The sequence below is a fragment of the Polypterus senegalus genome, chromosome 1, assembly GCF_016835505.1.
Source record: "Polypterus senegalus isolate Bchr_013 chromosome 1, ASM1683550v1, whole genome shotgun sequence".
Taxonomy (NCBI): domain Eukaryota; kingdom Metazoa; phylum Chordata; class Cladistia; order Polypteriformes; family Polypteridae; genus Polypterus; species Polypterus senegalus.
In genome coordinates, this window is record NC_053154.1 from 39,973,876 (window position 1) to 39,987,435 (window position 13,560).

Below are 13,560 nucleotides of genomic sequence, written 5' to 3' on the forward strand. Positions count from 1 at the left end.
AGTCTCCAACTTGGCCTTTTTATGATGGATGTCGGGTTGAGGATGTAAGAGGAGGTAGTAGGATGAGTCTGAGTTATGGTCTGCTTTGCTGTTTTCTTTGGTGGATGTTTCAGAGTCTTTAAGTGAAGAAGAAAGTAAACAAGGATCAGGGCAATATGGGGCATCTCCTGTGGCCCCTCTTGAATTCCATCCTGAAGCATTATAATAAGGCTTCATTGCAGAGGATGAAGGGGAGCACCGCTTGTCATCTTCAACTGAAAAACAAATCAAAAAAAAGATTTCAGAAAATGTGAGTTACTTTTTAGAACAAATGGTTTCTGTGGGTATAATTCTGAGTGACATTTTCTACGTCCTCTTTCACACCAGAATTCAAAACTGTGTTTTGATCCACTTAAGAGTTTTTTGTGCTGGATCTCAACATGTCTTTTCTTCCTGTATTGCAGATGTGTGTTACAATGATTGGTACCTCTGGATTGATTAAGTGTGGACGCTGCAATAGGCTGGCACTCCATCTAGGACTACTCTACTGATCTGGAGTTCTGGGTTTGAGTCTTGCCCCAGTCACTCTCCACATGTTCATTCCCTGTCTGTGAGGACTTTCTCTGGGTTATCCTAAAGATGTACAGGTTAGGTTTATTGATGAATTTAAATTCGATCAATATGTTTGTGTGTGTGTGTGTGTTTGTACAGTAAGTGTGTCCTGCAATTGAACTTATGGATTCCTGCCTTCCACCTGAATCTACTGATAGAGGATCAGGCTCTTCACAACCTGACCGAATTAAATGGGTTTAATAAACGGATGGATGTCTTGACATGTGCAGTAGTCTAGAAGTACCTTTAGATAGATAGATAGATAGATAGAAAGGCACAATATGATAGATAGATAGATAGATAGATAGATAGATAGATAGATAGATAGATAGATAGATAGATAGATAGATAGAACTTGTACATCAATCCAGATTAACGGTGGCTCTCTTTCTGAAGAAGTTCTAATTTGAGTAGATAATGCAAAGTGTTCACATTTACATTAAATGATTTAGTATTATATTGTTCAATTATTTATATATTATTATTTGAATTAACTGGATATGACAATGTTATGTTATTAGTGTATATCAGTTATTGTATACATTATGGCATTCATTATCTCTGTTTATTCCAAAACTATGTCAGGAGGAATGGGCACAACCAAGACAAAACTGGGCCCAAGTCAACCCTGACATTAGCCTACTGCACAATACACACATACACACTATGTATATAAATATACTGGACACGGATCCCTGATTGGGCCTGCTGAATCAAGGGGTCTTCATGAAAATTAAATGAACTGGGTGTCAGAAGCTGAGCCCAGGAGCAGTGATAGGATATTGGGCTGAAGTGCAATGTTTGGGTAATACTGTATTTCCATTCTAGTGGGTTCAGGGTGTCCAGAGTTAATTCCTTGTGAATTCTGGGTACCCTGAATCAGTATTACTCTAAATTTCTTCTCTAGTTCGCTTATCTACTGTATTTAGACCTGGTGGATTGACACTGACTTATATAGGTTTCTTAAGGTACTATTTGTTATAATATTATTATTTATAGCTCAACAGAATCAGTATATCTCTTTTGGAGAAGGAAGGAAGCTAAATAATCATTGCATTATTTCCTACTTTGTTATTTTGAGGATTTGCTATATTTTTTGTTTTATTATTGAATGTCACATGTGTATAAGCTGTTGTGTTTTTCTTTAATTGTTAGCTCTTCATGTGAAGTTTGCTGGTATTTGCAATCCTCTCAGTTAGTGTAATGAAGCTATTAGCCTGTGCTTGATGTCCTACTGGCATTTGGGTAAACAACACACTTTTACTGGATGCGCCTGTAGCTAGTTTCTTGTTGTTGGCAGTTTTTGGGAATTGGGGCCCAATGATTTGTTAGGAGGGCGGCATGGTGGCGCAGTGGTAGCGCTGCTGCCTTGCAGTTAGGAGACCCGGGTTCGCTTCCTGGGTCCTCCCTGCGTGGAGTTTGCATGTTCTCCCCGTGTCTGCGTGGGTTTCCTCCGGGTGCTCCGGTTTCCTCCCACAGTTAGGTGGATTGGCGATTCTAAATTGGCCCTGGTGTGTGCCTGGTGTGTGGATGTGTTTGTGTGTGTGCTGCGGTGGGTTGGCACCCTGCCCAGGATTGGTTCCTGCCTTGTGCCCTGTGTTGGCTGGGATTGGCTCCAGCAGACCCCCGTGACCCTGTGTTCGGATTCAGCGGGTTAGACAATGGATGGATGGATGATTTGTTAGGTCTAGGAGCACACAGTCTTGAGATCCATCCCTTCACAGCTATAATCACTCATCTGTCCAAAGACACTTCATTCAGTTTCAGGGTTGGCAATGTTGTGTACAAGACTGAAACCCACCCTGGATGGTCATCATTCCATCACACACCGTCATACCGCCCCAGTTTTCAGAGCCAGCAATAAACAAAAACTGTGTATGTTAGGAAACTCGAGTATTCAGAGACAACTTGCATGGAAACGGGAAGGCTGTACAGAATCAGCAAAGACAATAAGCACGTGGAGGCTGGAAAGCATGACTGTGAGGTGACAGCATTAACCATGACACCAATTAAGAAACATTCATTTGTATTGCTTATTTCCATTGTGAAGATTGTATTATGGTTGCACAGTGGCTATCGCTGCTGCCTCGCAGTAAGGACACCTGGGTTCACTTCCCGGGTCATCCCTGCGTGGAGTTTGCATGTTCTCCCTGTGTCTGCGTGGGTTTCCTCCAGCAGGTTAGGTGCATTGGCCCTAGTGTGTATTTTGTGTGTGTGTGTGTGCCCTGCGGTGGGCTGGCATCCTGCCCGGGGTATGTTTCCTGCCTTATGCCCTGTGTTGGCTGGGATTGGCTCCAGCAGACCCCAGTGACCCTGTAGTTAAGATATAGCGGGTTGGATAATGGATGGATGGAGATTGTATCACTCCTACTAGACTGTTGTACTTGTAAAGGCACATATTGGTGTCAATAATGGATATTGAACCAGCAGCCTTACTGCTTTACAGTACAAAATGTTGAGCTGTAGATCATAAGTAACAAATAAGAAATGATCATAGTAAAAAAAACTTTGTTTCACTATATTAAAGTGGTTAGTAATACTAATTACCATTAAAGCTTACCTCTTCTTGCCTCATTTGCAAAGGTGAAACTTGACAATTATGTAAGGGAGCTTTACAACCAAAATGTAGGATCCCCATCAGCACCAGTAACTGGCACATGCACGTGGAATGGCCATCAACCCTGAGCACAAACAAGATGTAGGAAGTTTGACTGAGATTTTACAGTAGAGAATATGTGACATGTTGGCACAGTAGTCAGATCTGATGTCTTAAAACTTTAGAGACGCATGTTTTGCTCCCAGTTTAGCATCCCAGTATACCTCCCTTTCCTCTTTTCTTAAACAGACATGTATATTACTGCATGGATTTAACGTTGTGCTTCTAAAATATGATCAAGACATTTTTCTACAGTACAGCCTAGCTGTAAATGTTCTGTTTCAAGAAATGTAATTTACTCTCTATCTTTCCATTCATAGCGTGCAAACATGACAAGTTTCTGACGGCTGTTGTTCTGTCCTCTCCTAGAACCCAGATAAAACACCATTTATTTTGGAAAGTTAGGTCAATGTAAGAGTTTACAAAAACCTACAGGATAATGGAAATGCTAACGCTGTAATCTGTTGAATATGTGGCAATTTGGGGTCATGATGTTTTAAGAAAACACAGTGAATAGTTTAACTTTCCCCTTGGGGATAAATGAAGTATATCTGTCTAACTAAAAGAGCTGCTCTGACCCTGGATAATGCCAAGGTTAGTAGGAATAAATGGCAGGCTGCATAGAGGTTTTAGCGAAAAGAAAGGCTTAAATGAATGTACATCCATCCATTTTCTAATCCAGTTATCCAGTAGAGACTTGCAGTAAAGTGGTGCCTATTTCTGTAACACCGGACACCCAGTGGAAAACAACCCTGGATGGGATGCCAGTCTGTTACGGGGCATACCCGTTCATTTTAAACTTGACAGTAAATGAAAAATGCATATTTTTTGATGGAGGAAAGAAACTATACCATAAGTAAAATCCACACAAAACAAAGGGAGAACATGTAAACGTCACACAAGCAGTGCTCAAGGTGGCATTCAAACCCACGTATCTGGAAGTGTGAGTCAGAAGTGCTAAGAATTATACCAACACACTGCTGGTTAAGTGAACCATCAAATCTAATTCTATTTACAGTTGTGCTTGAAAGTCTGTGAACCCTTTAGAATTTTCTATATTTCTGCACAAATATGACCTAAAACATCATCAGATTTTCACTCAAGTCCTAAAAGTAGATAAAGAGAAACCAGTTAAACAAATGAGACAAAGATATTATACTTGGTCATTTATTTATTAAGGAAAATGATTGAATATTACATATTTGTGAGTGGCAAAAGTATGTGAACCTCTAGGATTAGCAGTGAAAGGTGAAATTCGAGTCAGGTGTTTTCAGTCAATGGGATGACAATCAGGTGTGAGTGGGCACCCTGTGTTATTTAAAGAACAGGGATCTATCAAAGTCTGCTCTTCACAACACGTTTGTGGAAGTGTATCATGGCATGAACAAAGGAGATTTCTGAGGACCTCAGAAAAAGAGTTGTTGATGATTATCAGGCAGGAAAAGGTTACAAAACCATCTCTAAAGAGTTTGGACTCCACCAATCCACAATCAGACAGATTGTATACAAATGGAGGAAATTCAAGACCATTGCTACCCTCCCCAGGAGTGGTCGACCAACAAAGATCACTCCAAGAGTAAGGCGTGTAATAGTCGGCGAGGTCACAAAGGACCCCAGGGTAACTTCTAACCAACTGAAGGCCTCTCTCACATTGGCTAATGTTCATGTTCATGAGTCCACCATTAGGAGAACACTGAACAACAATGGTGTGCATGGCAGGGTTTCAAGGAGAAAGCCACCGCTCTCCAAAAAAAACATTGCTGCTCGTCTGCAGTTTGCTAAAGATCACGTGGACAAACCAGAAGGCTATTGGAAGAATGTTTTGTGGACGGATGAGACCACTTTTTGGTTTAAATGAGAAGCGTTATGTTTGGAGAAAGGAAAACACTGCATTCCAGCATAAGAACCTTATCCCATCTGTGAAACATGGTGGTGGTAGTATCATGGTTTGGGTCTGTTTTGCTGCATCTGGGCCAGGACGGCTTGCCTTCATTGATGAAACAATGAATTCTGAATTATATCCGAGAATTCTAAAGGAAAATGTCAGGACATCTGTCCATGAACTGAATCTCAAGAGAAGGTGGGTCACGCAGCAAGACAACAACCCTAAGTACACAAGTCGTTCTACCAAAGAATAGTTAAAGAAGAATAAAGTTAATGTTTTGGAATGGCCAAGTCAAAGTCCTGACCTTAATCCAATCAAAATGTTGTGGAAGGACCTGAAGCGAGCAGTTAATGTGAGGAAACCCACCAACATCCCAGAGTTGAAGATGTTCTGTACGGAGGAATAGGCTAAAATTCCTCCAAGCCGGTGTGCAGGAATGATCAGAAGTTACCAGAAACGTTTAGTTTTAGTTATTGCTGCAAAGGGGGTCACACCAGATACTGAAAGCAAAGGTTCACATACTTTTGCCACTCACAAATATGTAATATTCGATCATTTTCCACAATAAATAAATGACCAAGTATAATATTTTTGTCTCATTTGTTTAACTGGTTTCTCTTTATCTACTTTTAGGACTTGAGTGAAAATCTGATGATGTTTTAGGTCATATTTATGCAGAAATATAGAAAATTCTAAAGGGTTCGCAAACTTTCAAGCACAACTGTATGTGGCTATGATGTCAAAATCAATGAATCAATTAAGATGAAAGTTTTGTTTAGCATAAAACATTGAGGGATGAAGATCAGGGGGTCAAGCAAACATGGCACGGTGGTAAAAGAACTGGACTTTAAACTACAAGGTTTCCAGCTTTTGAAATACATATGTACTGACAGAGTAAGTGATCCATTTTTAAATATATAATATCCACTCACTGAGCAAATTATTAAGGAACACTGTACTAATACCAGGTAGGCCTCCTTTTGCCATTAAAAGCATCCTCAGTTCTTCATGGCATGGATTCCACAAGATGTTTGAAACATTCCTTTGTGAATCTGCTCCTGTTTGACATGACTGCATTGCCTAATTTCTGCAGATATGTCAGCCGCACATTCAATCTGTGAATATCCCGTTCCACCACATCCCAAAGATATTCAGATCTGGCAACTGTGGAGGTCACTGAAGAACGCTCGACTCATTGTCATGTTCATGAAACCAGCTTGAGACGACTTTTGCTTTGTGACGTTTGATTATCATGCTGGAAGTAGCCATTACAAGATGTGTAAATTATGACCAGAAAGAGATGCACATGGTCAGCAACAACACTCAAAAAGGTCATGGCATTCCAGCGATGATTGATTGGTATTAATGGACCCAAGGTATGCCAAGAAAACATTCCCAACACCATTATACTACCATGACCACCAGCCTGGGCTGTTGACACAAGGCATGTTGGATGCATGGATTCATGCTGTTAGCCCCAAATTATGACCCTAAAATCTGTGTACCTCAACAGAAATTGAGATTCATCAGACATGGCTACTTTTTTAAAGTCTTCAGCTGTCCAGTTTTTGTGCCCACTTTCTGTTCCCTTCAGGTTCGGCGACTTTCTTTTCTGCTCACCACAGTCTGAGTTACCATAGCCTTTCTGTCATCTTGAACCAGTCTGGCCATTCTCCTCTGACCTCTCACATCATGAAAATGTTTCCATCTACAGAACTACTGCTCACTGCATATTTTTTTGTTTTTTTCGCACCATTCCGATTAAACTAAATCCTGCTGTGCATAAAATCCCAGGATATTAGCAGTTACAGAAATACTCAAACCAGCCCATCTACACAAATAATCATGCCACTGTCAAATCACTTAGATCACATTATTCCCCATTCTGGTGTTTGATGTGAACATTAACTGAAGCTTCTGACCTGCATCTGCATGACTTTATGCATTGTGCTGCTGCCACATAATTGGTGGATTGTATGGGTAAGCAGGTGTACAGATGTTCCAAATAATTAACTTAGTGAGTGTACATTTATTGTGCATGTATATATATATATATATATATATATACTGTATATATTATATTATATATAATATATATATATATATTGAATGCAGTTTATAGCTTGGTGTTCGTTTTATATAAAAAATATATAAAATACTTTTGATTCTCTATATAATACAGACAGATTGTATTTAATGCATGGCAGGTATACTATACTATCTCCCCAGGCTTGGTGAATGGCTAACTCATGCAGCTTCTCCCATCTCGGAGCTGACCCTAAGCCTATCGCAGATCATACCTACACAGGAGGAGAGCCGAGTCCCCAGAGGAAACTTAAGGGTCAGATTGTGCCCAATCCAGCAGTCTAACCAGAGTCTAGGCACCGTGACGCTGAAGCTCTCCCTACGGTCACGCCAATATTTTTAAATTTACTTTTCAATAACAATGTTGTTTTTTATTTTTGTTTGTTTGACTAGACAGCCAACTGCTGTGTGTTTCTAGCTTCAAGAGCATCATTCATGATCTGCCAAGAGTCTATTAGACACTGAAAGCTTTAATTAATTCCACATAACACATAATGGTCTCATTTTGTTTCATGCATTTCATTTTTGGATTTATTTCCCCTGCTTCTCCATCTCACTCTCTCTTTTCTCTCTCCACTTTAGATATTTATCACTCTCAATTTATTCTAAATGTGTTTCTGTTTCCCTACTTTTTTGTGACTGTTTGCAGTTTTGACTTCTCTTCTTGGTTGCCGGCCAGTGTTTGTCCTGGCCTTGCCTCTCATTTGTTTTCCTGTCTCTATCAAAGACCGTCAATGCCTTTTGCACTTTTTGAGCCATCCGAGTGTGCATCTCAATTATATTCAACGGCACTAGCAGACTTTTCTCGGCTTAATACTTTCACTTGGTGCCTCGATGCTCTTGCAGACTGAATTAATTCAAAAAACCCACCATTGTTAAAGACAACAGCCCGCACCAGTGTGTGCATCCCACATATCAGGTATGAGGCGCACAGGCAGAGCAGGCGCAGCAACACAATAACTACTTAATGTTTAACAGAGAGCATGAAAGGAACATGCTGCTTCAGAGTCCATCTTGCCTCTTTCTATAGCTGTCCCTGCCAAGACTGACATAGCATCACCTGTAGGTGGCAGATTATACAAACAACAAAGACAAAACATACATTCCTATTTATTATGCCGTAACCAAGATGAGCAGAGGATGCCTGTTGTTTTCCAACACATAAGCAGACAGCTTACACCATGGGAAGAGCGGAGGAGCAGCTGCTATTTCCAACTACATGCATCATTCAGGAGCTCATTTAATGTCGCTGCTCCCGTCTGTCCCAGGAGAAATAGTGTGAACCCCAAATAGCTGCTCCCGTATGCCAAGCTTCTGGCTCTCCCTAAATACACAGCAGGATATACTAACAAGAAACATGAGGCACTTACTTGAGTTGCTGAATATAAGAGGACTGGACGGGCTGCAGCGTTCCTCCTCTTCTTAATTGCTATCTTGGCAGGCAGCTCACTGATGTCTCCTGCTTGAATGCTGACAGTCTAGGAATCCATTGCTGCGCTTTCTTCCAATATAAAGGTTGCCTTCCCCTTTCTCTCCCTCCGCTGAACACAATGGAATAATCAACAGCAAGTGAAGGCGAAGAGGGGGGAGTCGGGGGTCACACTGAGCAGGTGCAGGAATATAAAGCCGTATTGTGGGAGGTGCAGTTTACTACCCGTCTATTCTGAAGCATTGGCTGCTTTGGATTTGCCAACCTTTTTAAATAAATAGATCATTTGGTTATCAAAGAATTAAAGGTTTGTTGTCGGAATTGAATGCTGCAATGCTATTTACAGATGGGCTACATACACCTAACAGTATTCGAGCGTCGTTACACAGAATGCTCTTTGCATTTCAGCACCTAATAGGTAAAACGTCTTGTGATGACAAATGAACACTTTAGCTATAAAAGCACATGTTAATTGATCAGGCGTACAATTTTTAGATTCGCAGACCCACTTGATATTATAGAGAGTCGACTGTGAATGCACAACAGTCCACATTTAATATCTGCGAAACAGGAACTCAAGTGTGTAAACAAGAATTTACAACTGAGCACCGGGATGTTCTGGTAGCTTACTGTCATGTTGGACAAAATGCAAATGGCAGACTTGTGTTAAAATGTAGCCATACATATTTTGGGAATTACTGCTATGCACGATTGTGAAAAACTATGCCATCAAAAGTATTATTATTGTTATTTTTTTAACATTTATGGGCATATCAAGATTTGATCTTCAATTAAATAGTATCTACAGATAAAGGTGATATAATAAAGCAGACATCATGCCACATTTACAGTTTGTAGTCCACTGTATTATTTAAATAAACGTAAATGTAAATTTTGCATAAATAAAAAGTAAGCATACCCCAACATTTATCACTACACCAAATATCCATCCATTATCCAACCCGCTATATCCTTACTACAGGGTCACGGGGGTCTGCTGGAGCCAATCCCAGCCAGCACAGGGCATGAGGCAGGAAACGAACCCCGGGCAGGGTGCCAGCCCACCGCAGGGCACAGACATAGAATTATTCAACTCAAAATTTTATATATCGAGCGCATCTCTCTCATTTTAAATTGTCCAAAACATTTCCAGGACCAGATCCAACCTGCGATCTCTGCATTCAAGTTCCGGCCTCACCGGACCACCTGTTTTGGGCCTGCACCAAACTAACATCATCCATCCATCCATCCATTATCCAACCCGCTATATCCTAACTAGAGGGTCACGGGGGTCTGCTGGAGCCAATCCCAGCCAGCACAGGGCACAAGGCAGGAAACGAACCCCGGGCAGGGTGCCAGCCCACCGCAAACTACACCAAATATTAAAATCAGGTGCAGTGCAGCAGGTACAAATGATCAGTACATCATTAAAGAGGACCTTGGAGGAGCCTGTTTTATTTAAACGTCAGACATTTAGTTTGGTTTGCTCTCTGTTGTTGAAGTGTGTGCTATCTCTGTGCCAAGATCTAAGAGCTCTCTAACCCTTCAGAAAGAAAGTTATACCTAGGAGTAGTCTGGGAAGGGATTTAAAAAGATCAAATCAACCGTTTCACTCTCCAAAAGATCTTCTACAAGTGGAGACGATTTCAGGCAACTGACAACTTGTCCAGGATGGGCCATCCCAGGAAACTGAGCCCAAGAGCAGAATGCAAGATGCTGAAAGAGAACCCCAGAACTTCACCACGGGACCTACGGGTAGCCCTTGCCACTGGTAATATCAAAGTACACAAACCTACCATTAAACAGAGAATGCACAATTTAGATCTTCATGGGAGTTGTGCCAAGAAGAAACCTTTGCTGCCCAGAAAGAACATCAGAGCAAACAGAACTTCTGAGACAACAAGCTCAGGACAGACGAGGCAAAGATAATGTTATTTAGGCAGAGCAGCAGAAGAGACATGTGGCAAAAAACAAAGGCAGCCTTTGACCAGAAGAACCTGATATTTCATGTAAAGCATGGTATTGGAGGGGTTGTGGGTTGGGAATGCTTTGCTCCATCAGGGCCTGGGCAGAATCCACTAAGAATTATTCACAGTACCAGGGAGTGTTGGAGAATAACATGAGACCATCTGACAGAAGACTGAAACTCAACTAGAATTAGACTATGACAACGTTCATACACAATCCACCGAGAAATGGTTGACAAGAAAGTATTTGAGGGTTCAGATCAAAGCCAGAATCTGAATCCCAGTGAAATGCGGTGGAGCTTTCGAAATGGCTCTGCACGCAACACACAGCTGAAAGAATTCTGCTTGGAGGAGTGGAAAAAACCTCTCGATGTCAGAGACTGCTAGACAGTCACAGGAAACATCTGCTTGAGGGGCAAAACCAGCTGTTACAGCCAAGGGTGCTCTTACTTTTTCCCCACAGACAGAAATGGCACATCTGTTCATATTTTTACTTTATGTTTTTTTAATTATGTTGCCTTTATCTAAAGGTACTGTTTAAATAAAGATCCAATCATAATATGTCCTTCTTCTTCTTTCAGCTGCTCCCGTTAGGGGTTGCCACAGCGGATCATCTTCCTCCGTATTTTTCTGTCCTCTGCATCTTGTTCTGTTACACCCACCACATCCATAAACCTTCTCTTAGGTCTTCCTCTTTTCCTCTTCCCTGGCAGCTCTATCCTTAGCATCCTTCTCCCAATATACTCAGCATCTCTCCTTTGCACATGTCCAAACCAACACAACCTCGCCTCTCTGACTTTGTCTCCCAACCATCCAACTTGAGCGGACCCTCTAATGTACTCATTTCTAATCCTATCCATCCTCGTCACACTCAATGCAAATCTTAGCATCTTTAACTCTGCCACCTCCAGCTCTTTCTCCTGCTTTCTGGTCAGTGCCACCGTCTTCAACCCATATAACATAGCTGGTCTCACTACCGTCCTATAGACCTTCCCTTTCACTCTTGCTGATACCCGTCTGTCACAAATGACTCCTGACACTCTTCTCCACCCATTCCATCCTGCCTGCACTCTCTTTTTCTCCTCTCTGCCACAATCCCCATTACTCTGTACTGTTGATCCCAAGTATTGAAACTCATCCACCTTTGCCAACTCTACTCCCTGCATCCTCACCATTCCACTGACCTCCCTCTCATTTACACACATGTATTCTGTCTTGTTCCTACCGACCTTCATTCCTCTCCTCTCCAGCGTCTCCTCAATCTGCTCCCTACTATCGCTACAGATCACAATGTCATCAGCAAACATCATAGTTCACGGGGACTCCTGTCTAATCTCGTCTGTCAACCTGTCCATCACCATTGCTAATAAGAAAGGGCTCAGAGCCGATCCCTGATGTAATCCCACCTCCATCTTGAATGAATTCGTCACTCCTACCACAGACCTCACCACTGTCACACTTCCCTCGTACTTATCCTATACAACTCTTACGTACTTCTCTGCCACTCCTGACTTCCTCATACAATGCTATAGCTCCTCTCGAGGCACCCTGTCATATGCTTTCTCCAGGTCAACAAAGATGCAATGCAACTCCTTCTGGCCTTCAATAAACTTCTCCATCAACATCCTCACAGCAAACATTGCATCTGTGGTGCTCTTTCTTGGCATGAAACCAAACTGCTGCTCTCTAATCATCCAATCAAAATATGTCCACATGTGTTTAATGAGGTGTACTTACTTTTTTCCATGACTGTATAATTAGTTTATCACTCATCAAGATTTTTCAATACACTGTAGATATAGTCATGTGTCAGTTTGACGGTGTCATGCCTTAAGTAAAGCTCTGCTCCAAGACTCACTATATGTTCAATTACTTGTTCATTGCCTCTGAGAAATTTAAAACAAACCCTGCCAAAATCATGGAGGTGCTGACGTCGGCGGTATTTTTTTCACATATTTATATGTAATGAATTTCCTCAGATTTATTTTTGCTGACTTTATTTTCTACTATTCATCCATCCACTTTCTAACCCTCTTATCAAGTTCAGGTTCACAGGGAGCCGGTGGTTATCCTAGCAGTATTAGGAATCGGCACTAAACAGGACAGGAAGCAGGGCACACTTTGCACTTGCCTGCACTCACTCATAATGTGTTCAATATGAAGTTGCCATGTTGACCTAACCAGCTAATCTTTCACATTTGGAAGAAATATAAAAGAAAAAAAAGAAACAAACTATATGTGCAGACAGGGAGAACGTACAAACTTTACATAGGCAGTGTCAGAGGCAGGATTTGACCTAGAAATTTGGAGCTATGAGGCAGCAGCAATAACTACTAATGTTCAAAAGCACTTCAGGGTTACAGGGAGCTTAAAGCCAGCAGCCTCTGCTGCAAGGCAGGAAACAAGCCTGGGTGGGCACAAGTTCATTTCAGGGTGCACTCAGGCACATCCACGCTGACTCATTCCAGGCCAAGCTAGGGTCTCCGGTTAATCCAACATGCATGTTTTGGGATGTGGATGAAATACTCATGCAGTCTTAGTCAGGCCACTGCACAAAGACAGCAGCTGTGCCAGTAGACAAACCCTAGCTGCATCAGCACAAAACTGCGCGATGCCCCTAAAGTTTAGTATTCCATCCATCCATCTATTATCCAACCCGCTATATCCTAACTACAGAGTCACAGGGGTCTGCTGGAGCCAATCCCAGCCAACACAGGGCGCAAGGCAGGAAACAAACCCCGGGCAGGGCGCCAGCCCAACACAGAACATTAGTATTCTCAAAGTATAAACGAATGCATACCGTAAAATAATAGAAAAAAACATCTTATTTGCAGTTATTCACTTAAGTCAAAGTTGGAGTTACCAATACACTTCATACACAAGCAGGGCTGGCACATGGGGTGAGGCGACAAGGAGATCATCTCAGGTAGCACTTTGCTAAGGGTGG